The sequence below is a fragment of the Perissodus microlepis genome, chromosome 3 (genome assembly GCF_051167445.1).
Source record: "Perissodus microlepis isolate ML-2025 ecotype Zambia chromosome 3, ASM5116744v1, whole genome shotgun sequence".
Taxonomy (NCBI): Eukaryota; Metazoa; Chordata; class Actinopteri; order Cichliformes; family Cichlidae; genus Perissodus; species Perissodus microlepis.
The window spans coordinates 29,923,022-29,947,581 of NC_140463.1; the positions used below are offsets into that span (position 1 = coordinate 29,923,022).

Below are 24,560 nucleotides of genomic sequence, written 5' to 3' on the forward strand. Positions count from 1 at the left end.
GGATCGTTATAACATGGATGGTTATAACATGGTTATAACATGCTTGGTTAAAACATGGTTGATTATAACATGGTTATAACATGGTATAACCAACATAACAGTTGCACTGCACGTTTGTGCAGCGTTCTGCATTACCTGGCAATAACAGCGGTATCGTCCCTAGGTGGGCTTGAACCACCAACCTTTCGGTTAACAGCCGAACGCGCTAACCGATTGCGCCACAGAGACTGACAACGCGCAACCCACAGGTGTCGAGACTGGACGGGGGACTGGGGGAGGGTGTTCCGGTCTTTTTGGTTGTTAACAGCCGAACGCGCTAACCGATTGCGCCACAGAGACTGACAACGCGCAACCCACAGGTGTCGAGACTGGACGGGGGACTGCGGGAGGGTGTTCCGGTCTTTTTGGTTGTGGGGTAAACGATTGTGCAACAGAGACTGAGTAAAGCCAAGCAGGGGCGTCGAGAGAGGACGGGGTGGCTGGATTGAGGTGCTCTGGTACTTCCTCTCCATACCGCCTTGATTGTTTAAAATATGTGACTGGTAGGTAATGAACTTGGCAGTAAGTATGCAGTTGCTGAAGAAAAACACCACCCCAAAGAAGCATATCACCCTTGATAAAACGGTTGACTGCAATCATCAAACAACCGAGTCTAGCATGGATGCTATTGTGAAACAACACCAGTGCTTTCTGAGGAAGCAGTTGCACTGCACGTTTGTGCAGCATTCTGCATTACCTGGCAATAACATTGATATCGTCCCTGGGTGGGCTTGAACCACCAACCTTTCGGTTAACAGCCGAACGCGCTAACCGATTGCGCCACAGAGACTGACAACGGGCAATCCACAGGTGTCAAGACTGGACGGGGGACTGGGGGAGGGTGTTCCGGTCTTTTTGGTTGTTAACAGCCGAACGCGCTAACCGATTGCGCCACAGAGACTGACAACGCGCAACCCACAGGTGTCGAGACTGGACGGGGGACTGCGGGAGGTTATTCCGGCCTTTTTGGTTGTGGGGTAAACGATTGTGCAACAGAGACTGAGTAAAGCCAAGCAGGGGCGTCGAGAGAGGACGGGGTGGCTGGATGGAGGTGCTCTGGTACTTCCTCTCCATACCGCCTTGATTGTTTAAAATATGTGACTGGTAGGTAATGAACTTGGCAGTAAGTATGCAGTTGCGGACGAACAACACCACCCCAAAGATGCATATCACCCTCGATAAAACGGTCGACTGCGTTCATCAAACGACGGTCCTGGTTATAACATGGTTGGTTATAACATGATTGGTTATAACATGGTTGGTTATAACATGGTTATAACATGATTGGTTATAACATGGTTATAACATGATTGGTTATACGATGGTTGGTTATAAGATGGTTGGTTATAACATGGTTGGTTATAACATGGATCGTTATAACATGGTTATAACATGATTGGTTAAAACATGCTTGGTTAAAACATGCTTGGTTAAAACATGGTTATAACATTGTTGGTTATAACATGGTTATAACATGATTGGTTTTAACATGGTTATAACATAATTGGTTATACGATGTTTGGTTATAAGATGGTTGGTTATAACATGGTTGGTTATAACATGGATATAACATGGATCGTTATAACATGGTTATAACATGATTGGTTAAAACATGGTTGGTTAAAACATGCTTGGTTAAAACATGGTTGATTATAACAAGGTTATAACATGGCTGGTTAAAACATGGTATTACTAACATCACAGTTGCACTGCACGTTTGTGCAGCGTTCTGCATTACCTGGCAATAACATTGATATCTTCCCTGGGTGGGCTTGAACCACCAACCTTTCGGTTAACAGCCGAACGCGCTAACCGATTGCGCCACAGAGACTGACAACGCGCAACCCACAGGTGTCGAGACTGGACGGGGGACTGGGGGAGGGTGTTCCGGTCTTTTTGGTTGTGGGGTAAACGATTGTGCAACAGAGACTGAGTAAAGCCAAGCAGGGGCGTCGAGAAAGGACCCGGTGCCTGGATGGAGGTGCTCTGGTACTTCCTCTCCATACCGCCTTGATTGTTTAAAATATGTGACTAGTAGGTAATGAACTTGGCAGTAAGTATGCAGTTGCGGACGAACAACACCACCCCAAAGATGCATATCACCCTCGATAAAATGGTCGACTGCATTCATCAAACGACCATCCTGGTTATAACATGGTTGGTTATAACATGGTTGGTTATAACATGGTTATAACATGATTGGTTATAAGATGGTTGGTTAAAACATGGTTAGTTATAACATGGTATAATCAACATCACAGTTGCACTGCACGTTTGTGCAGCGTTCTAAATTCCCTGGCAATAACACTGACATCGTCCTTGGGTGGGCTTGAACCACCAACCTTTCGGTTAACAGCCGAACGCGCTAACCGATTGCGCCACAGAGACAGACAACGCGCAACCCACAGGTGTCGAGACAGGACGGCGGATTCGGGAGGGTGTTTTTGGTTGTGTGGTGAACGATTGTGCCACAGACACTGAGCAAAGCCAAGCAGGGGGGTCGAGAGAGGACCGGGTGGCTGTCTGGAGGTGCTCTGGTACTTCCTCTCCATACAGCCTTGATTGTTTAAAATATGTGACTGGTAGGTAATGAGCTTGGCAGTAAGTATGCAGTTGCGGACAACAACACCACCACCCTGATGCATATCAGGTTTGGCGACCTCCTGCTCCAGCAAGCTCCAGCCTGATTTCAAGTCCTGTGTCTGGGACTCTAAGCCTGACTGATAGGTTCGATTAGCAGCCAGCTCCTCCTGAGCCATGCTCAGTTTTTGCTCTGATGCCTTGAGCTCTTACTGAGGGCAGAAACCTCAGAGTCTTTTCCGTACACGTCAGATTGAAGTCCATTGATGTTTTCCTTGCTTTGCTCCACGGCCTTCTGCAGCTCTGCTGTCCGGCTCTTCTCAGAGGTCAGCTCCTGGCCGAGCCCCGACACCTGTGCCTTCAGCTTATTTTCTTCTGGTGCTTTTGTCCATTCTGAGGTGCCTCCTGACCTCAGTTACTCCTCCTGTCTCTGGCACGCCCTTTTTGCTGCCCGATCATCCGTGTTGGTCAGTCACTGTCCTGCACAGTTTTAATGCAGAGTTGTTAAGGTCAGCATTCTTTTGCTCGGCCTCACTTTTCATCTGGGCTTAATGGGCGTCTCGTCAGAGCTCTGTTAGCTGAAGCTGTCTGGAAATCTCCCCCGTGTAGTGAAACGGGCCTTGGATTTAACGCTCTCCGTCTCCGCTGCATGAGATCGTTTTCCTGCAGCTCTGTTGACATTTTCAGGTTGTTGTTGTGGGTCCAGCTGCTGTAGCATTTGGTCAGGGTCACATCAAAGATGGTAGAGGAGTGAGCAAAGATGGTAGAGGGGAGAGCAGGAGTCCAGGTCAGCCTCGGCAAAGCAGCCTGTAATCAAGCATAAAGAGAAAAAACAAAAACAAAACAAAAACAAAACAAAAACAGACGAACAGGAAAATGATGTTGTGTTGGCTGTGTTATTCGGAGAGGGGAGAAACACCGGGCCAGGCCCTGTGTCAGCCTTCTCTCCCTCTTTTTTTTGTTTTTTCTCAGTATATAATCAACTCATAACCCACCAAGCTGACAGGACAACACAGGTACATGTTAAAATTGTTAAGATCATGTTTAAAAGCCCATAAAAGGAATTTTCTTTCATTCAGTAATCACTTGTATTAATCAATCAGCAGAAAACATGTCACAATTTGAATCTTTTAACCACTAAATTTGTCGTGTCATCACTGGTTGGTCAGACCAGTGTCTCTTTTTTTTTTTTTTTTGAAGTTAAGTTGTTGTCCTGCAACCCAGAGAGTTTATTTGTTAGTAGTGGATAAACTTTATCATTCAGCAACAGGTGTATGTTAAGTTTCGCTGCTTTAACCTTGCTGAAAAATCTTCACGTGTTCATGAATGTAAGCTGTTTCTTCATTGCGTGTGTGTGCGTTTGTAGGTGGGTTATTTTAACTTTTTTCTCAAACGAGGCATTTCTCTAACACGTGCCTTTCTCATACATTTCTCTGGTTGTGTGTGTGTTTTTATTTTGTTTCCCAAATTTTGATTCCCCACCTTAAATAACAGCATTCCATGTCTACAGCCAGGAGTTAGAGCTTGCTTGTGAGATTCAGGGACACATGGTGCCAATAACAATTCAGTCAAAAACTTGCCTGCAAATTTCCAGTGATGGTAACCGATAACTGGAGGAGAAGATGTCCTTTAAGCTTATTTTCCGGGTGGGGACAAAGTGAGGTCAAGCTGTAAACTTTTGAGCCAAAGCTTGGCCTGTCTGTTGTCCCAATTCTGTTTATGCTTTTGCCGCTGTACTCAGGTTTCCAGGTTGAGAGAAATCCACCTGTATTAACACACTAAAACATTCACTTAGTATTTCTTTTCTGAAAACATCCACTTACTATTTCTTTTCTGAAGACCTTCACTTACTATTTCTTTTCTGAAAACATCCACTTACTATTTCTTTTCTGAAAACATCCACTTACTATTTCTTTTCTGAAAACCTTCACTTACTATTTCTTTTCTGAAAACATCCACTTACTATTTCTTTTCTGAAGACCTTCACTTACTATTTCTTTTCTGAAAACATCCACTTACTATTTCTTTTCTGAAAACCTTCACTTACTATTTCTTTTCTGAAAACATCCACTTACTTCATCTGACTAGATTTTACTCTCTCTCTCTCGGTGCATACTTCTCACAGTCAGGCAGTTTGCCTTTTATGGGCATGCAGAGTTCCTGTCACACACACACAGCTGAAATTCGTGCTTGATCACACCCTATATTATGATCAAACCAACAGTAAATCAGATGTAACCGCTTATATTATTGAACTGAACCAAGAGTCACTTAAAAATCTTATAAATCCTGCTTCACACCACAAAACTGAAACAAATCACAGCTGTATTTCTCACACAATCTTACTCTGCCGACTGAAGTCTCGGTCTAAATCATGCACGATTTGTCTGTTCTATTTCAAAACCCAGCCAAACATCAAACATTCACCCTAGTCATTCAAAACCTTATTTGTAATATTATAATCACCAAAATCAGCGTCTTATTTACAGGTTTTTAACAGTATTTGCAAATCACAATTATAAAACTCAAAAAACACGCTAAACCGGAAGCAAAAGTCCTCTGTGCGCTTCACAGCAGCCACCTCATTTGCATGTTCACACACCGTCTAAAAATAGCTCGCAGCGCTGCAGCGCACTCTCGTCACACACAGTCTCACACACAGTCTCACACACAGCTCTATTATTTTATATTACAAAGACGTCTTATATTTACAACCACTGTCAGGCCTGACAGCTTTAGCGCCTACACAATTTTGACAAATTTAAGTTAACAGTCCAACCGAAAAAGTCCAACTTTTTTGTGATCAATTAACCAGTATCTGTCCAACAGTTTCTGGCCTCATCTCTAAAGTCCCTAACTCAATTTAAAAGTGTCCAACACCCAAGGTCCAACCTTTGCTGCCCAAAAAAGCGCAGATACCGTTCCAAACGGTAAGGAGACTCTAACTCCTAGCTTATTCCAGGATGCCCTGTACCCCACAGTTAAGCCAAACTGAACTAACCCTGTTCGCCGACAGGTCAAGGTCGCGCGTCCACGGCCAGGAGGGAGCGTAACCTCCGGGCTATGCGCTTCTTAGCAGTCCAACTGCCGTTCTTGAAAAATTTATAATACTTTGAAACAACAGTCAACACCCCAAAACAAGTGTATGACTGACGCAGGTCCAACCTGTCTGACCAATGGGGACTCTAACCCACAAAATGACCAATTCCCTATCCAACTAAATTCACTCAGCAGTCCAACTGCTTTAACTTCAATCAGCAGTCCAACTGCTTTAACTTCAATCAGCAGTCCAACTGCTCTAACTTCAATCAGCAGTCCACCATCTTTAATTAAGGGTCTAACATGACATAAAATAATATTATAATCTGACAGTAATGAACTTGGCAGTAAGTATGCAGTTGCGGACGAACAACACCACCCCAAAGATGCATATCACCCTCGATAAAACGGTCGACTGCGTTCATCAAACGACGGTCCTGGTTATAACATGGTTGGTTATAACATGATTGGTTATAACATGGTTGGTTATAACATGGTTATAACATGATTGGTTATAAGATGGTTATAACATGATTGGTTATAACATGGATCGTTATAACATGGATGGTTATAACATGGTTATAACATGCTTGGTTAAAACATGGTTGATTATAACATGGTTATAACATGCTTGGTTATAACATGGTATAACCAACATAACAGTTGCACTGCACGTTTGTGCAGCGTTCTGCATTACCTGGCAATAACAGCGGTATCGTCCCTAGGTGGGCTTGAACCACCAACCTTTCGGTTAACAGCCGAACGCGCTAACCGATTGCGCCACAGAGACTGACAACGCGCAACCCACAGGTGTCGAGACTGGACGGGGGACTGGGGGAGGGTGTTCCGGTCTTTTTGGTTGTTAACAGCCGAACGCGCTAACCGATTGCGCCACAGAGACTGACAACGCGCAACCCACAGGTGTCGAGACTGGACGGGGGACTGCGGGAGGGTGTTCCGGTCTTTTTGGTTGTGGGGTAAACGATTGTGCAACAGAGACTGAGTAAAGCCAAGCAGGGGCGTCGAGAGAGGACGGGGTGGCTGGATTGAGGTGCTCTGGTACTTCCTCTCCATACCGCCTTGATTGTTTAAAATATGTGACTGGTAGGTAATGAACTTGGCAGTAAGTATGCAGTTGCTGAAGAAAAACACCACCCCAAAGAAGCATATCACCCTTGATAAAACGGTTGACTGCAATCATCAAACAACCGAGTCTAGCATGGATGCTATTGTGAAACAACACCAGTGCTTTCTGAGGAAGCAGTTGCACTGCACGTTTGTGCAGCATTCTGCATTACCTGGCAATAACATTGATATCGTCCCTGGGTGGGCTTGAACCACCAACCTTTCGGTTAACAGCCGAACGCGCTAACCGATTGCGCCACAGAGACTGACAACGGGCAATCCACAGGTGTCAAGACTGGACGGGGGACTGGGGGAGGGTGTTCCGGTCTTTTTGGTTGTTAACAGCCGAACGCGCTAACCGATTGCGCCACAGAGACTGACAACGCGCAACCCACAGGTGTCGAGACTGGACGGGGGACTGCGGGAGGTTATTCCGGCCTTTTTGGTTGTGGGGTAAACGATTGTGCAACAGAGACTGAGTAAAGCCAAGCAGGGGCGTCGAGAGAGGACGGGGTGGCTGGATGGAGGTGCTCTGGTACTTCCTCTCCATACCGCCTTGATTGTTTAAAATATGTGACTGGTAGGTAATGAACTTGGCAGTAAGTATGCAGTTGCGGACGAACAACACCACCCCAAAGATGCATATCACCCTCGATAAAACGGTCGACTGCGTTCATCAAACGACGGTCCTGGTTATAACATGGTTGGTTATAACATGATTGGTTATAACATGGTTGGTTATAACATGGTTATAACATGATTGGTTATAACATGGTTATAACATGATTGGTTATACGATGGTTGGTTATAAGATGGTTGGTTATAACATGGTTGGTTATAACATGGATCGTTATAACATGGTTATAACATGATTGGTTAAAACATGCTTGGTTAAAACATGCTTGGTTAAAACATGGTTATAACATTGTTGGTTATAACATGGTTATAACATGATTGGTTTTAACATGGTTATAACATAATTGGTTATACGATGTTTGGTTATAAGATGGTTGGTTATAACATGGTTGGTTATAACATGGATATAACATGGATCGTTATAACATGGTTATAACATGATTGGTTAAAACATGGTTGGTTAAAACATGCTTGGTTAAAACATGGTTGATTATAACAAGGTTATAACATGGCTGGTTAAAACATGGTATTACTAACATCACAGTTGCACTGCACGTTTGTGCAGCGTTCTGCATTACCTGGCAATAACATTGATATCTTCCCTGGGTGGGCTTGAACCACCAACCTTTCGGTTAACAGCCGAACGCGCTAACCGATTGCGCCACAGAGACTGACAACGCGCAACCCACAGGTGTCGAGACTGGACGGGGGACTGGGGGAGGGTGTTCCGGTCTTTTTGGTTGTGGGGTAAACGATTGTGCAACAGAGACTGAGTAAAGCCAAGCAGGGGCGTCGAGAAAGGACCCGGTGCCTGGATGGAGGTGCTCTGGTACTTCCTCTCCATACCGCCTTGATTGTTTAAAATATGTGACTAGTAGGTAATGAACTTGGCAGTAAGTATGCAGTTGCGGACGAACAACACCACCCCAAAGATGCATATCACCCTCGATAAAATGGTCGACTGCATTCATCAAACGACCATCCTGGTTATAACATGGTTGGTTATAACATGGTTGGTTATAACATGGTTATAACATGATTGGTTATAAGATGGTTGGTTATAACATGGTTATAACATGGTTGGTTAAAACATGGTTAGTTATAACATGGTATAATCAACATCACAGTTGCACTGCACGTTTGTGCAGCGTTCTAAATTCCCTGGCAATAACACTGACATCGTCCTTGGGTGGGCTTGAACCACCAACCTTTCGGTTAACAGCCGAACGCGCTAACCGATTGCGCCACAGAGACAGACAACGCGCAACCCACAGGTGTCGAGACAGGACGGCGGATTCGGGAGGGTGTTTTTGGTTGTGTGGTGAACGATTGTGCCACAGACACTGAGCAAAGCCAAGCAGGGGGGTCGAGAGAGGACCGGGTGGCTGTCTGGAGGTGCTCTGGTACTTCCTCTCCATACAGCCTTGATTGTTTAAAATATGTGACTGGTAGGTAATGAGCTTGGCAGTAAGTATGCAGTTGCGGACAACAACACCACCACCCTGATGCATATCAGGTTTGGCGACCTCCTGCTCCAGCAAGCTCCAGCCTGATTTCAAGTCCTGTGTCTGGGACTCTAAGCCTGACTGATAGGTTCGATTAGCAGCCAGCTCCTCCTGAGCCATGCTCAGTTTTTGCTCTGATGCCTTGAGCTCTTACTGAGGGCAGAAACCTCAGAGTCTTTTCCGTACACGTCAGATTGAAGTCCATTGATGTTTTCCTTGCTTTGCTCCACGGCCTTCTGCAGCTCTGCTGTCCGGCTCTTCTCAGAGGTCAGCTCCTGGCCGAGCCCCGACACCTGTGCCTTCAGCTTATTTTCTTCTGGTGCTTTTGTCCATTCTGAGGTGCCTCCTGACCTCAGTTACTCCTCCTGTCTCTGGCACGCCCTTTTTGCTGCCCGATCATCCGTGTTGGTCAGTCACTGTCCTGCACAGTTTTAATGCAGAGTTGTTAAGGTCAGCATTCTTTTGCTCGGCCTCACTTTTCATCTGGGCTTAATGGGCGTCTCGTCAGAGCTCTGTTAGCTGAAGCTGTCTGGAAATCTCCCCCGTGTAGTGAAACGGGCCTTGGATTTAACGCTCTCCGTCTCCGCTGCATGAGATCGTTTTCCTGCAGCTCTGTTGACATTTTCAGGTTGTTGTTGTGGGTCCAGCTGCTGTAGCATTTGGTCAGGGTCACATCAAAGATGGTAGAGGAGTGAGCAAAGATGGTAGAGGGGAGAGCAGGAGTCCAGGTCAGCCTCGGCAAAGCAGCCTGTAATCAAGCATAAAAAGAAAAAACAAAACAAAAACAAAAACAAAACTAAAACAGACGAACAGGAAAATGATGTTGTGTTGGCTGTGTTATTCGGAGAGGGGAGAAACACCGGGCCAGGCCCTGTGTCAGCCTTCTCTCCCTCTTTTTTTTGTTTTTTCTCAGTATATAATCAACTCATAACCCACCAAGCTGACAGGACAACACAGGTACATGTTAAAATTGTTAAGATCATGTTTAAAAGCCCATAAAAGGAATTTTCTTTCATTCAGTAATCACTTGTATTAATCAATCAGCAGAAAACATGTCACAATTTGAATCTTTTAACCACTAAATTTGTCGTGTCATCACTGGTTGGTCAGACCAGTGTCTCTTTTTTTTTTTTTTTTGAAGTTAAGTTGTTGTCCTGCAACCCAGAGAGTTTATTTGTTAGTAGTGGATAAACTTTATCATTCAGCAACAGGTGTATGTTAAGTTTCGCTGCTTTAACCTTGCTGAAAAATCTTCACGTGTTCATGAATGTAAGCTGTTTCTTCATTGCGTGTGTGTGCGTTTGTAGGTGGGTTATTTTAACTTTTTTCTCAAACGAGGCATTTCTCTAACACGTGCCTTTCTCATACATTTCTCTGGTTGTGTGTGTGTTTTTATTTTGTTTCCCAAATTTTGATTCCCCACCTTAAATAACAGCATTCCATGTCTACAGCCAGGAGTTAGAGCTTGCTTGTGAGATTCAGGGACACATGGTGCCAATAACAATTCAGTCAAAAACTTGCCTGCAAATTTCCAGTGATGGTAACCGATAACTGGAGGAGAAGATGTCCTTTAAGCTTATTTTCCGGGTGGGGACAAAGTGAGGTCAAGCTGTAAACTTTTGAGCCAAAGCTTGGCCTGTCTGTTGTCCCAATTCTGTTTATGCTTTTGCCGCTGTACTCAGGTTTCCAGGTTGAGAGAAATCCACCTGTATTAACACACTAAAACATTCACTTAGTATTTCTTTTCTGAAAACATCCACTTACTATTTCTTTTCTGAAGACCTTCACTTACTATTTCTTTTCTGAAAACATCCACTTACTATTTCTTTTCTGAAAACATCCACTTACTATTTCTTTTCTGAAAACCTTCACTTACTATTTCTTTTCTGAAAACATCCACTTACTATTTCTTTTCTGAAGACCTTCACTTACTATTTCTTTTCTGAAAACATCCACTTACTATTTCTTTTCTGAAAACCTTCACTTACTATTTCTTTTCTGAAAACATCCACTTACTTCATCTGACTAGATTTTACTCTCTCTCTCTCGGTGCATACTTCTCACAGTCAGGCAGTTTGCCTTTTATGGGCATGCAGAGTTCCTGTCACACACACACAGCTGAAATTCGTGCTTGATCACACCCTATATTATGATCAAACCAACAGTAAATCAGATGTAACCGCTTATATTATTGAACTGAACCAAGAGTCACTTAAAAATCTTATAAATCCTGCTTCACACCACAAAACTGAAACAAATCACAGCTGTATTTCTCACACAATCTTACTCTGCCGACTGAAGTCTCGGTCTAAATCATGCACGATTTGTCTGTTCTATTTCAAAACCCAGCCAAACATCAAACATTCACCCTAGTCATTCAAAACCTTATTTGTAATATTATAATCACCAAAATCAGCGTCTTATTTACAGGTTTTTAACAGTATTTGCAAATCACAATTATAAAACTCAAAAAACACGCTAAACCGGAAGCAAAAGTCCTCTGTGCGCTTCACAGCAGCCACCTCATTTGCATGTTCACACACCGTCTAAAAATAGCTCGCAGCGCTGCAGCGCACTCTCGTCACACACAGTCTCACACACAGTCTCACACACAGCTCTATTATTTTATATTACAAAGACGTCTTATATTTACAACCACTGTCAGGCCTGACAGCTTTAGCGCCTACACAATTTTGACAAATTTAAGTTAACAGTCCAACCGAAAAAGTCCAACTTTTTTGTGATCAATTAACCAGTATCTGTCCAACAGTTTCTGGCCTCATCTCTAAAGTCCCTAACTCAATTTAAAAGTGTCCAACACCCAAGGTCCAACCTTTGCTGCCCAAAAAAGCGCAGATACCGTTCCAAACGGTAAGGAGACTCTAACTCCTAGCTTATTCCAGGATGCCCTGTACCCCACAGTTAAGCCAAACTGAACTAACCCTGTTCGCCGACAGGTCAAGGTCGCGCGTCCACGGCCAGGAGGGAGCGTAACCTCCGGGCTATGCGCTTCTTAGCAGTCCAACTGCCGTTCTTGAAAAATTTATAATACTTTGAAACAACAGTCAACACCCCAAAACAAGTGTATGACTGACGCAGGTCCAACCTGTCTGACCAATGGGGACTCTAACCCACAAAATGACCAATTCCCTATCCAACTAAATTCACTCAGCAGTCCAACTGCTTTAACTTCAATCAGCAGTCCAACTGCTTTAACTTCAATCAGCAGTCCAACTGCTCTAACTTCAATCAGCAGTCCACCATCTTTAATTAAGGGTCTAACATGACATAAAATAATATTATAATCTGACAGTAATGAACTTGGCAGTAAGTATGCAGTTGCGGACGAACAACACCACCCCAAAGATGCATATCACCCTCGATAAAACGGTCGACTGCGTTCATCAAACGACGGTCCTGGTTATAACATGGTTGGTTATAACATGATTGGTTATAACATGGTTGGTTATAACATGGTTATAACATGATTGGTTATAAGATGGTTATAACATGATTGGTTATAACATGGATCGTTATAACATGGATGGTTATAACATGGTTATAACATGCTTGGTTAAAACATGGTTGATTATAACATGGTTATAACATGCTTGGTTATAACATGGTATAACCAACATAACAGTTGCACTGCACGTTTGTGCAGCGTTCTGCATTACCTGGCAATAACAGCGGTATCGTCCCTAGGTGGGCTTGAACCACCAACCTTTCGGTTAACAGCCGAACGCGCTAACCGATTGCGCCACAGAGACTGACAACGCGCAACCCACAGGTGTCGAGACTGGACGGGGGACTGGGGGAGGGTGTTCCGGTCTTTTTGGTTGTTAACAGCCGAACGCGCTAACCGATTGCGCCACAGAGACTGACAACGCGCAACCCACAGGTGTCGAGACTGGACGGGGGACTGCGGGAGGGTGTTCCGGTCTTTTTGGTTGTGGGGTAAACGATTGTGCAACAGAGACTGAGTAAAGCCAAGCAGGGGCGTCGAGAGAGGACGGGGTGGCTGGATTGAGGTGCTCTGGTACTTCCTCTCCATACCGCCTTGATTGTTTAAAATATGTGACTGGTAGGTAATGAACTTGGCAGTAAGTATGCAGTTGCTGAAGAAAAACACCACCCCAAAGAAGCATATCACCCTTGATAAAACGGTTGACTGCAATCATCAAACAACCGAGTCTAGCATGGATGCTATTGTGAAACAACACCAGTGCTTTCTGAGGAAGCAGTTGCACTGCACGTTTGTGCAGCATTCTGCATTACCTGGCAATAACATTGATATCGTCCCTGGGTGGGCTTGAACCACCAACCTTTCGGTTAACAGCCGAACGCGCTAACCGATTGCGCCACAGAGACTGACAACGGGCAATCCACAGGTGTCAAGACTGGACGGGGGACTGGGGGAGGGTGTTCCGGTCTTTTTGGTTGTTAACAGCCGAACGCGCTAACCGATTGCGCCACAGAGACTGACAACGCGCAACCCACAGGTGTCGAGACTGGACGGGGGACTGCGGGAGGTTATTCCGGCCTTTTTGGTTGTGGGGTAAACGATTGTGCAACAGAGACTGAGTAAAGCCAAGCAGGGGCGTCGAGAGAGGACGGGGTGGCTGGATGGAGGTGCTCTGGTACTTCCTCTCCATACCGCCTTGATTGTTTAAAATATGTGACTGGTAGGTAATGAACTTGGCAGTAAGTATGCAGTTGCGGACGAACAACACCACCCCAAAGATGCATATCACCCTCGATAAAACGGTCGACTGCGTTCATCAAACGACGGTCCTGGTTATAACATGGTTGGTTATAACATGATTGGTTATAACATGGTTGGTTATAACATGGTTATAACATGATTGGTTATAACATGGTTATAACATGATTGGTTATACGATGGTTGGTTATAAGATGGTTGGTTATAACATGGTTGGTTATAACATGGATCGTTATAACATGGTTATAACATGATTGGTTAAAACATGCTTGGTTAAAACATGCTTGGTTAAAACATGGTTATAACATTGTTGGTTATAACATGGTTATAACATGATTGGTTTTAACATGGTTATAACATAATTGGTTATACGATGTTTGGTTATAAGATGGTTGGTTATAACATGGTTGGTTATAACATGGATATAACATGGATCGTTATAACATGGTTATAACATGATTGGTTAAAACATGGTTGGTTAAAACATGCTTGGTTAAAACATGGTTGATTATAACAAGGTTATAACATGGCTGGTTAAAACATGGTATTACTAACATCACAGTTGCACTGCACGTTTGTGCAGCGTTCTGCATTACCTGGCAATAACATTGATATCTTCCCTGGGTGGGCTTGAACCACCAACCTTTCGGTTAACAGCCGAACGCGCTAACCGATTGCGCCACAGAGACTGACAACGCGCAACCCACAGGTGTCGAGACTGGACGGGGGACTGGGGGAGGGTGTTCCGGTCTTTTTGGTTGTGGGGTAAACGATTGTGCAACAGAGACTGAGTAAAGCCAAGCAGGGGCGTCGAGAAAGGACCCGGTGCCTGGATGGAGGTGCTCTGGTACTTCCTCTCCATACCGCCTTGATTGTTTAAAATATGTGACTAGTAGGTAATGAACTTGGCAGTAAGTATGCAGTTGCGGACGAACAACACCACCCCAAAGATGCATATCACCCTCGATAAAATGGTCGACTGCATTCATCAAACGACCATCCTGGTTATAACATGGTTGGTTATAACATGGTTGGTTATAACATGGTTATAACATGATTGGTTATAAGATGGTTGGTTATAACATGGTTATAACATGGTTGGTTAAAACATGGTTAGTTATAACATGGTATAATCAACATCACAGTTGCACTGCACGTTTGTGCAGCGTTCTAAATTCCCTGGCAATAACACTGACATCGTCCTTGGGTGGGCTTGAACCACCAACCTTTCGGTTAACAGCCGAACGCGCTAACCGATTGCGCCACAGAGACAGACAACGCGCAACCCACAGGTGTCGAGACAGGACGGCGGATTCGGGAGGGTGTTTTTGGTTGTGTGGTGAACGATTGTGCCACAGACACTGAGCAAAGCCAAGCAGGGGGGTCGAGAGAGGACCGGGTGGCTGTCTGGAGGTGCTCTGGTACTTCCTCTCCATACAGCCTTGATTGTTTAAAATATGTGACTGGTAGGTAATGAGCTTGGCAGTAAGTATGCAGTTGCGGACAACAACACCACCACCCTGATGCATATCAGGTTTGGCGACCTCCTGCTCCAGCAAGCTCCAGCCTGATTTCAAGTCCTGTGTCTGGGACTCTAAGCCTGACTGATAGGTTCGATTAGCAGCCAGCTCCTCCTGAGCCATGCTCAGTTTTTGCTCTGATGCCTTGAGCTCTTACTGAGGGCAGAAACCTCAGAGTCTTTTCCGTACACGTCAGATTGAAGTCCATTGATGTTTTCCTTGCTTTGCTCCACGGCCTTCTGCAGCTCTGCTGTCCGGCTCTTCTCAGAGGTCAGCTCCTGGCCGAGCCCCGACACCTGTGCCTTCAGCTTATTTTCTTCTGGTGCTTTTGTCCATTCTGAGGTGCCTCCTGACCTCAGTTACTCCTCCTGTCTCTGGCACGCCCTTTTTGCTGCCCGATCATCCGTGTTGGTCAGTCACTGTCCTGCACAGTTTTAATGCAGAGTTGTTAAGGTCAGCATTCTTTTGCTCGGCCTCACTTTTCATCTGGGCTTAATGGGCGTCTCGTCAGAGCTCTGTTAGCTGAAGCTGTCTGGAAATCTCCCCCGTGTAGTGAAACGGGCCTTGGATTTAACGCTCTCCGTCTCCGCTGCATGAGATCGTTTTCCTGCAGCTCTGTTGACATTTTCAGGTTGTTGTTGTGGGTCCAGCTGCTGTAGCATTTGGTCAGGGTCACATCAAAGATGGTAGAGGAGTGAGCAAAGATGGTAGAGGGGAGAGCAGGAGTCCAGGTCAGCCTCGGCAAAGCAGCCTGTAATCAAGCATAAAGAGAAAAAACAAAAACAAAACAAAAACAAAACAAAAACAGACGAACAGGAAAATGATGTTGTGTTGGCTGTGTTATTCGGAGAGGGGAGAAACACCGGGCCAGGCCCTGTGTCAGCCTTCTCTCCCTCTTTTTTTTGTTTTTTCTCAGTATATAATCAACTCATAACCCACCAAGCTGACAGGACAACACAGGTACATGTTAAAATTGTTAAGATCATGTTTAAAAGCCCATAAAAGGAATTTTCTTTCATTCAGTAATCACTTGTATTAATCAATCAGCAGAAAACATGTCACAATTTGAATCTTTTAACCACTAAATTTGTCGTGTCATCACTGGTTGGTCAGACCAGTGTCTCTTTTTTTTTTTTTTTTGAAGTTAAGTTGTTGTCCTGCAACCCAGAGAGTTTATTTGTTAGTAGTGGATAAACTTTATCATTCAGCAACAGGTGTATGTTAAGTTTCGCTGCTTTAACCTTGCTGAAAAATCTTCACGTGTTCATGAATGTAAGCTGTTTCTTCATTGCGTGTGTGTGCGTTTGTAGGTGGGTTATTTTAACTTTTTTCTCAAACGAGGCATTTCTCTAACACGTGCCTTTCTCATACATTTCTCTGGTTGTGTGTGTGTTTTTATTTTGTTTCCCAAATTTTGATTCCCCACCTTAAATAACAGCATTCCATGTCTACAGCCAGGAGTTAGAGCTTGCTTGTGAGATTCAGGGACACATGGTGCCAATAACAATTCAGTCAAAAACTTGCCTGCAAATTTCCAGTGATGGTAACCGATAACTGGAGGAGAAGATGTCCTTTAAGCTTATTTTCCGGGTGGGGACAAAGTGAGGTCAAGCTGTAAACTTTTGAGCCAAAGCTTGGCCTGTCTGTTGTCCCAATTCTGTTTATGCTTTTGCCGCTGTACTCAGGTTTCCAGGTTGAGAGAAATCCACCTGTATTAACACACTAAAACATTCACTTAGTATTTCTTTTCTGAAAACATCCACTTACTATTTCTTTTCTGAAGACCTTCACTTACTATTTCTTTTCTGAAAACATCCACTTACTATTTCTTTTCTGAAAACATCCACTTACTATTTCTTTTCTGAAAACCTTCACTTACTATTTCTTTTCTGAAAACATCCACTTACTATTTCTTTTCTGAAGACCTTCACTTACTATTTCTTTTCTGAAAACATCCACTTACTATTTCTTTTCTGAAAACCTTCACTTACTATTTCTTTTCTGAAAACATCCACTTACTTCATCTGACTAGATTTTACTCTCTCTCTCTCGGTGCATACTTCTCACAGTCAGGCAGTTTGCCTTTTATGGGCATGCAGAGTTCCTGTCACACACACACAGCTGAAATTCGTGCTTGATCACACCCTATATTATGATCAAACCAACAGTAAATCAGATGTAACCGCTTATATTATTGAACTGAACCAAGAGTCACTTAAAAATCTTATAAATCCTGCTTCACACCACAAAACTGAAACAAATCACAGCTGTATTTCTCACACAATCTTACTCTGCCGACTGAAGTCTCGGTCTAAATCATGCACGATTTGTCTGTTCTATTTCAAAACCCAGCCAAACATCAAACATTCACCCTAGTCATTCAAAACCTTATTTGTAATATTATAATCACCAAAATCAGCGTCTTATTTACAGGTTTTTAACAGTATTTGCAAATCACAATTATAAAACTCAAAAAACACGCTAAACCGGAAGCAAAAGTCCTCTGTGCGCTTCACAGCAGCCACCTCATTTGCATGTTCACACACCGTCTAAAAATAGCTCGCAGCGCTGCAGCGCACTCTCGTCACACACAGTCTCACACACAGTCTCACACACAGCTCTATTATTTTATATTACAAAGACGTCTTATATTTACAACCACTGTCAGGCCTGACAGCTTTAGCGCCTACACAATTTTGACAAATTTAAGTTAACAGTCCAACCGAAAAAGTCCAACTTTTTTGTGATCAATTAACCAGTATCTGTCCAACAGTTTCTGGCCTCATCTCTAAAGTCCCTAACTCAATTTAAAAGTGTCCAACACCCAAGGTCCAACCTTTGCTGCCCAAAAAAGCGCAGATACCGTTCCAAACGGTAAGGAGACTCTAACTCCTAGCTTATTCCAGGATGCCCTGTACCCCACAGTTAAGCCAAACTGAACTAACCCTGTTCGCCGACAGGTCAAGGTCGCGCGTCCACGGCCAGGAGGGAGCGTAACCTCCGGGCTATGCGCTTCTTAGCAGTCCAACTGCCGTTCTTGAAAAATTTATAATACTTTGAAACAACAGTCAACACCCCAAAACAAGTGTATGACTGACGCAGGTCCAACCTGTCTGACCAATGGGGACTCTAACCCACAAAATGACCAATTCCCTATCCAACTAAATTCACTCAGCAGTCCAACTGCTTTAACTTCAATCAGCAGTCCAACTGCTTTAACTTCAATCAGCAGTCCAACTGCTCTAACTTCAATCAGCAGTCCACCATCTTTAATTAAGGGTCTAACATGACATAAAATAATATTATAATCTGACAGTAATGAACTTGGCAGTAAGTATGCAGTTGCGGACGAACAACACCACCCCAAAGATGCATATCACCCTCGATAAAACGGTCGACTGCGTTCATCAAACGACGGTCCTGGTTATAACATGGTTGGTTATAACATGATTGGTTATAACATGGTTGGTTATAACATGGTTATAACATGATTGGTTATAAGATGGTTATAACATGATTGGTTATAACATGGATCGTTATAACATGGATGGTTATAACATGGTTATAACATGCTTGGTTAAAACATGGTTGATTATAACATGGTTATAACATGCTTGGTTATAACATGGTATAACCAACATAACAGTTGCACTGCACGTTTGTGCAGCGTTCTGCATTACCTGGCAATAACAGCGGTATCGTCCCTAGGTGGGCTTGAACCACCAACCTTTCGGTTAACAGCCGAACGCGCTAACCGATTGCGCCACAGAGACTGACAACGCGCAACCCACAGGTGTCGAGACTGGACGGGGGACTGGGGGAGGGTGTTCCGGTCTTTTTGGTTGTTAACAGCCGAACGCGCTAACCGATTGCGCCACAGAGACTGACAACGCGCAACCCACAGGTGTCGAGACTGGACGGGGGACTGCGGGAGGGTGTTCCGGTCTTTTTGGTTGTGGGGTAAACGATTGTGCAACAGAGACTGAGTAAAGCCAAGCAGGGGCGTCGAGAGAGGACGGGGTGGCTGGATTGAGGTGCTCTGGTACTTCCTCTCCATACCGCCTTGATTGTTTAAAATATGTGACTGGTAGGTAATGAACTTGGCAGTAAGTATGCAGTTGCTGAAGAAAAACACCACCCCAAAGAAGCATATCACCCTTGATAAAACGGTTGACTGCAATCATCAAACAACCGAGTCTAGCATGGATGCTATTGTGAAACAACACCAGTGCTTTCTGAGGAAGCAGTTGCACTGCACGTTTGTGCAGCATTCTGCATTACCTGGCAATAACATTGATATCGTCCCTGGGTGGGCTTGAACCACCAACCTTTCGGTTAACAGCCGAACGCGCTAACCGATTGCGCCACAGAGACTGACAACGGGCAATCCACAGGTGTCAAGACTGGACGGGGGACTGGGGGAGGGTGTTCCGGTCTTTTTGGTTGTTAACAGCCGAACGCGCTAACCGATTGCGCCACAGAGACTGACAACGCGCAACCCACAGGTGTCGAGACTGGACGGGGGACTGCGGGAGGTTATTCCGGCCTTTTTGGTTGTGGGGTAAACGATTGTGCAACAGAGACTGAGTAAAGCCAAGCAGGGGCGTCGAGAGAGGACGGGGTGGCTGGATGGAGGTGCTCTGGTACTTCCTCTCCATACCGCCTTGATTGTTTAAAATATGTGACTGGTAGGTAATGAACTTGGCAGTAAGTATGCAGTTGCGGACGAACAACACCACCCCAAAGATGCATATCACCCTCGATAAAACGGTCGACTGCGTTCATCAAACGACCGTCCTGGTTATAACATAGTTGGTTATAACATGATTGGTTATAACATGGTTGGTTATAACATGGTTATAACATGATTGGTTATAACATGGTTATAACATGATTGGTTATACGATGGTTGGTTATAAGATGGTTGGTTATAACATGGTTGGTTATAACATGGATCGTTATAACATGGTTATAACATGATTGGTTAAAACATGCTTGGTTAAAACATGCTTGGTTAAAACATGGTTGATTATAACATGGTTATAACATTGTTGGTTATAACATGGTTATAACATGATTGGTTTTAACATGGTTATAACATAATTGGTTATACGATGTTTGGTTATAAGATGGTTGGTTATAACATGGTTGGTTATAACATGGATATAACATGGATCGTTATAACATGGTTATAACATGATTGGTTAAAACATGGTTGGTTAAAACATGCTTGGTTAAAACATGGTTGATTATAACAAGGTTATAACATGGCTGGTTAAAACATGGTATAACTAACATCACAGTTGCACTGCACGTTTGTGCAGCGTTCTGCATTACCTGGCAATAACATTGATATCGTCCCTGGGTGGGCTTGAACCACCAACCTTTCGGTTAACAGCCGAACGCGCTAACCGATTGCGCCACAGAGACTGACAACGCGCAACCCACAGGTGTCGAGACTGGACGGGGGACTGGGGGAGGGTGTTCCGGTCTTTTTGGTTGTGGGGTAAACGATTGTGCAACAGAGACTGAGTAAAGCCAAGCAGGGGCGTCGAGAAAGGACCCGGTGCCTGGATGGAGGTGCTCTGGTACTTCCTCTCCATACCGCCTTGATTGTTTAAAATATGTGACTAGTAGGTAATGAACTTGGCAGTAAGTATGCAGTTGCGGACGAACAACACCACCCCAAAGATGCATATCACCCTCGATAAAATGGTCGACTGCATTCATCAAACGACCATCCTGGTTATAACATGGTTGGTTATAACATGGTTGGTTATAACATGGTTATAACATGATTGGTTATAAGATGGTTGGTTATAACATGGTTATAACATGGTTGGTTAAAACATGGTTAGTTATAACATGGTATAATCAACATCACAGTTGCACTGCACGTTTGTGCAGCGTTCTAAATTCCCTGGCAATAACACTGACATCGTCCTTGGGTGGGCTTGAACCACCAACCTTTCGGTTAACAGCCGAACGCGCTAACCGATTGCGCCACAGAGACAGACAACGCGCAACCCACAGGTGTCGAGACAGGACGGCGGATTCGGGAGGGTGTTTTTGGTTGTGTGGTGAACGATTGTGCCACAGACACTGAGCAAAGCCAAGCAGGGGGGTCGAGAGAGGACCGGGTGGCTGTCTGGAGGTGCTCTGGTACTTCCTCTCCATACAGCCTTGATTGTTTAAAATATGTGACTGGTAGGTAATGAGCTTGGCAGTAAGTATGCAGTTGCGGACAACAACACCACCACCCTGATGCATATCAGGTTTGGCGACCTCCTGCTCCAGCAAGCTCCAGCCTGATTTCAAGTCCTGTGTCTGGGACTCTAAGCCTGACTGATAGGTTCGATTAGCAGCCAGCTCCTCCTGAGCCATGCTCAGTTTTTGCTCTGATGCCTTGAGCTCTTACTGAGGGCAGAAACCTCAGAGTCTTTTCCGTACACGTCAGATTGAAGTCCATTGATGTTTTCCTTGCTTTGCTCCACGGCCTTCTGCAGCTCTGCTGTCCGGCTCTTCTCAGAGGTCAGCTCCTGGCCGAGCCCCGACACCTGTGCCTTCAGCTTATTTTCTTCTGGTGCTTTTGTCCATTCTGAGGTGCCTCCTGACCTCAGTTACTCCTCCTGTCTCTGGCACGCCCTTTTTGCTGCCCGATCATCCGTGTTGGTCAGTCACTGTCCTGCACAGTTTTAATGCAGAGTTGTTAAGGTCAGCATTCTTTTGCTCGGCCTCACTTTTCATCTGGGCTTAATGGGCGTCTCGTCAGAGCTCTGTTAGCTGAAGCTGTCTGGAAATCTCCCCCGTGTAGTGAAACGGGCCTTGGATTTAACGCTCTCCGTCTCCGCTGCATGAGATCGTTTTCCTGCAGCTCTGTTGACATTTTCAGGTTGTTGTTGTGGGTCCAGCTGCTGTAGCATTTGGTCAGGGTCACATCAAAGATGGTAGAGGAGTGAGCAAAGATGGTAGAGGGGAGAGCAGGAGTCCAGGTCAGCCTCGGCAAAGCAGCCTGTAATCAAGCATAAAAAGAAAAAACAAAACAAAAACAAAAACAAAACTAAAACAGACGAACAGGAAAATGATGTTGTGTTGGCTGTGTTATTCGGAGAGGGGAGAAACACCGGGCCAGGCCCTGTGTCAGCCTTCTCTCCCTCTTTTTTTTGTTTTTTCTCAGTATATAATCAACTCATAACCCACCAAGCTGACAGGACAACACAGGTACATGTTAAAATTGTTAAGATCATGTTTAAAAGCCCATAAAAGGAATTTTCTTTCATTCAGTAATCACTTGTATTAATCAATCAGCAGAAAACATGTCACAATTTGAATCTTTTAACCACTAAATTTGTCGTGTCATCACTGGTTGGTCAGACCAGTGTCTCTTTTTTTTTTTTTTTTGAAGTTAAGTTGTTGTCCTGCAACCCAGAGAGTTTATTTGTTAGTAGTGGATAAACTTTATCATTCAGCAACAGGTGTATGTTAAGTTTCGCTGCTTTAACCTTGCTGAAAAATCTTCACGTGTTCATGAATGTAAGCTGTTTCTTCATTGCGTGTGTGTGCGTTTGTAGGTGGGTTATTTTAACTTTTTTCTCAAACGAGGCATTTCTCTAACACGTGCCTTTCTCATACATTTCTCTGGTTGTGTGTGTGTTTTTATTTTGTTTCCCAAATTTTGATTCCCCACCTTAAATAACAGCATTCCATGTCTACAGCCAGGAGTTAGAGCTTGCTTGTGAGATTCAGGGACACATGGTGCCAATAACAATTCAGTCAAAAACTTGCCTGCAAATTTCCAGTGATGGTAACCGATAACTGGAGGAGAAGATGTCCTTTAAGCTTATTTTCCGGGTGGGGACAAAGTGAGGTCAAGCTGTAAACTTTTGAGCCAAAGCTTGGCCTGTCTGTTGTCCCAATTCTGTTTATGCTTTTGCCGCTGTACTCAGGTTTCCAGGTTGAGAGAAATCCACCTGTATTAACACACTAAAACATTCACTTAGTATTTCTTTTCTGAAAACATCCACTTACTATTTCTTTTCTGAAGACCTTCACTTACTATTTCTTTTCTGAAAACATCCACTTACTATTTCTTTTCTGAAAACATCCACTTACTATTTCTTTTCTGAAAACCTTCACTTACTATTTCTTTTCTGAAAACATCCACTTACTATTTCTTTTCTGAAGACCTTCACTTACTATTTCTTTTCTGAAAACATCCACTTACTATTTCTTTTCTGAAAACCTTCACTTACTATTTCTTTTCTGAAAACATCCACTTACTTCATCTGACTAGATTTTACTCTCTCTCTCTCGGTGCATACTTCTCACAGTCAGGCAGTTTGCCTTTTATGGGCATGCAGAGTTCCTGTCACACACACACAGCTGAAATTCGTGCTTGATCACACCCTATATTATGATCAAACCAACAGTAAATCAGATGTAACCGCTTATATTATTGAACTGAACCAAGAGTCACTTAAAAATCTTATAAATCCTGCTTCACACCACAAAACTGAAACAAATCACAGCTGTATTTCTCACACAATCTTACTCTGCCGACTGAAGTGTCGGTCTAAATCATGCACGATTTGTCTGTTCTATTTCAAAACCCAGCCAAACATCAAACATTCACCCTAGTCATTCAAAACCTTATTTGTAATATTATAATCACCAAAATCAGCGTCTTATTTACAGGTTTTTAACAGTATTTGCAAATCACAATTATAAAACTCAAAAAACACGCTAAACCGGAAGCAAAAGTCCTCTGTGCGCTTCACAGCAGCCACCTCATTTGCATGTTCACACACCGTCTAAAAATAGCTCGCAGCGCTGCAGCGCACTCTCGTCACACACAGTCTCACACACAGTCTCACACACAGCTCTATTATTTTATATTACAAAGACGTCTTATATTTACAACCACTGTCAGGCCTGACAGCTTTAGCGCCTACACAATTTTGACAAATTTAAGTTAACAGTCCAACTGAAAAAGTCCAACTTTTTTGTGATCAATTAACCAGTATCTGTCCAACAGTTTCTGGCCTCATCTCTAAAGTCCCTAACTCAATTTAAAAGTGTCCAACACCCAAGGTCCAACCTTTGCTGCCCAAAAAAGCGCAGATACCGTTCCAAACGGTAAGGAGACTAACTCCTAGCTTATTCCAGGATGCCCTGTACCCCACAGTTAAGCCAAACTGAACTAACCCTGTTCGCCGACAGGTCAAGGTCGCGCGTCCACGGCCAGGAGGGAGCGTAACCTCCGGGCTATGCGCTTCTTAGCAGTCCAACTGCCGTTCTTGAAAAATTTATAATACTTTGAAACAACAGTCAACACCCCAAAACAAGTGTATGACTGACGCAGGTCCAACCTGTCTGACCAATGGGGACTCTAAC

At 44.0% G+C, this 24,560-nt stretch overlaps 16 non-coding genes across 16 annotated transcripts; all 16 read right to left on the reverse strand.

Annotated features, from left to right (window-relative positions):
- Positions 1-154: 154 nt before the first annotated feature.
- trnan-guu (transfer RNA asparagine (anticodon GUU)) lies at positions 155-228 on the reverse strand. Its single transcript has one exon. It is a non-coding gene; the product is annotated as a tRNA-Asn (tRNA).
- Positions 229-755: 527 nt separating this feature from the next.
- trnan-guu (transfer RNA asparagine (anticodon GUU)) lies at positions 756-829 on the reverse strand. Its single transcript has one exon. It is a non-coding gene; the product is annotated as a tRNA-Asn (tRNA).
- Positions 830-1,796: 967 nt separating this feature from the next.
- trnan-guu (transfer RNA asparagine (anticodon GUU)) lies at positions 1,797-1,870 on the reverse strand. The gene has a single exon. It is a non-coding gene; the product is annotated as a tRNA-Asn (tRNA).
- A 483-nt stretch (positions 1,871-2,353) lies between these two features.
- On the reverse strand, positions 2,354-2,427 carry trnan-guu (transfer RNA asparagine (anticodon GUU)). The gene has a single exon. It is a non-coding gene; the product is annotated as a tRNA-Asn (tRNA).
- A 3,947-nt stretch (positions 2,428-6,374) lies between these two features.
- Positions 6,375-6,448, reverse strand: trnan-guu (transfer RNA asparagine (anticodon GUU)). The gene has a single exon. It is a non-coding gene; the product is annotated as a tRNA-Asn (tRNA).
- Positions 6,449-6,975: 527 nt separating this feature from the next.
- trnan-guu (transfer RNA asparagine (anticodon GUU)) lies at positions 6,976-7,049 on the reverse strand. The gene has a single exon. It is a non-coding gene; the product is annotated as a tRNA-Asn (tRNA).
- A 967-nt stretch (positions 7,050-8,016) lies between these two features.
- Positions 8,017-8,090, reverse strand: trnan-guu (transfer RNA asparagine (anticodon GUU)). The gene has a single exon. It is a non-coding gene; the product is annotated as a tRNA-Asn (tRNA).
- Positions 8,091-8,599: 509 nt separating this feature from the next.
- On the reverse strand, positions 8,600-8,673 carry trnan-guu (transfer RNA asparagine (anticodon GUU)). Its single transcript has one exon. It is a non-coding gene; the product is annotated as a tRNA-Asn (tRNA).
- A 3,947-nt stretch (positions 8,674-12,620) lies between these two features.
- trnan-guu (transfer RNA asparagine (anticodon GUU)) lies at positions 12,621-12,694 on the reverse strand. Its single transcript has one exon. It is a non-coding gene; the product is annotated as a tRNA-Asn (tRNA).
- A 527-nt stretch (positions 12,695-13,221) lies between these two features.
- On the reverse strand, positions 13,222-13,295 carry trnan-guu (transfer RNA asparagine (anticodon GUU)). The gene has a single exon. It is a non-coding gene; the product is annotated as a tRNA-Asn (tRNA).
- A 967-nt stretch (positions 13,296-14,262) lies between these two features.
- trnan-guu (transfer RNA asparagine (anticodon GUU)) lies at positions 14,263-14,336 on the reverse strand. Its single transcript has one exon. It is a non-coding gene; the product is annotated as a tRNA-Asn (tRNA).
- Positions 14,337-14,845: 509 nt separating this feature from the next.
- trnan-guu (transfer RNA asparagine (anticodon GUU)) lies at positions 14,846-14,919 on the reverse strand. Its single transcript has one exon. It is a non-coding gene; the product is annotated as a tRNA-Asn (tRNA).
- A 3,947-nt stretch (positions 14,920-18,866) lies between these two features.
- On the reverse strand, positions 18,867-18,940 carry trnan-guu (transfer RNA asparagine (anticodon GUU)). Its single transcript has one exon. It is a non-coding gene; the product is annotated as a tRNA-Asn (tRNA).
- Positions 18,941-19,467: 527 nt separating this feature from the next.
- On the reverse strand, positions 19,468-19,541 carry trnan-guu (transfer RNA asparagine (anticodon GUU)). The gene has a single exon. It is a non-coding gene; the product is annotated as a tRNA-Asn (tRNA).
- A 982-nt stretch (positions 19,542-20,523) lies between these two features.
- On the reverse strand, positions 20,524-20,597 carry trnan-guu (transfer RNA asparagine (anticodon GUU)). Its single transcript has one exon. It is a non-coding gene; the product is annotated as a tRNA-Asn (tRNA).
- A 509-nt stretch (positions 20,598-21,106) lies between these two features.
- Positions 21,107-21,180, reverse strand: trnan-guu (transfer RNA asparagine (anticodon GUU)). The gene has a single exon. It is a non-coding gene; the product is annotated as a tRNA-Asn (tRNA).
- Positions 21,181-24,560: the final 3,380 nt, after the last annotated feature.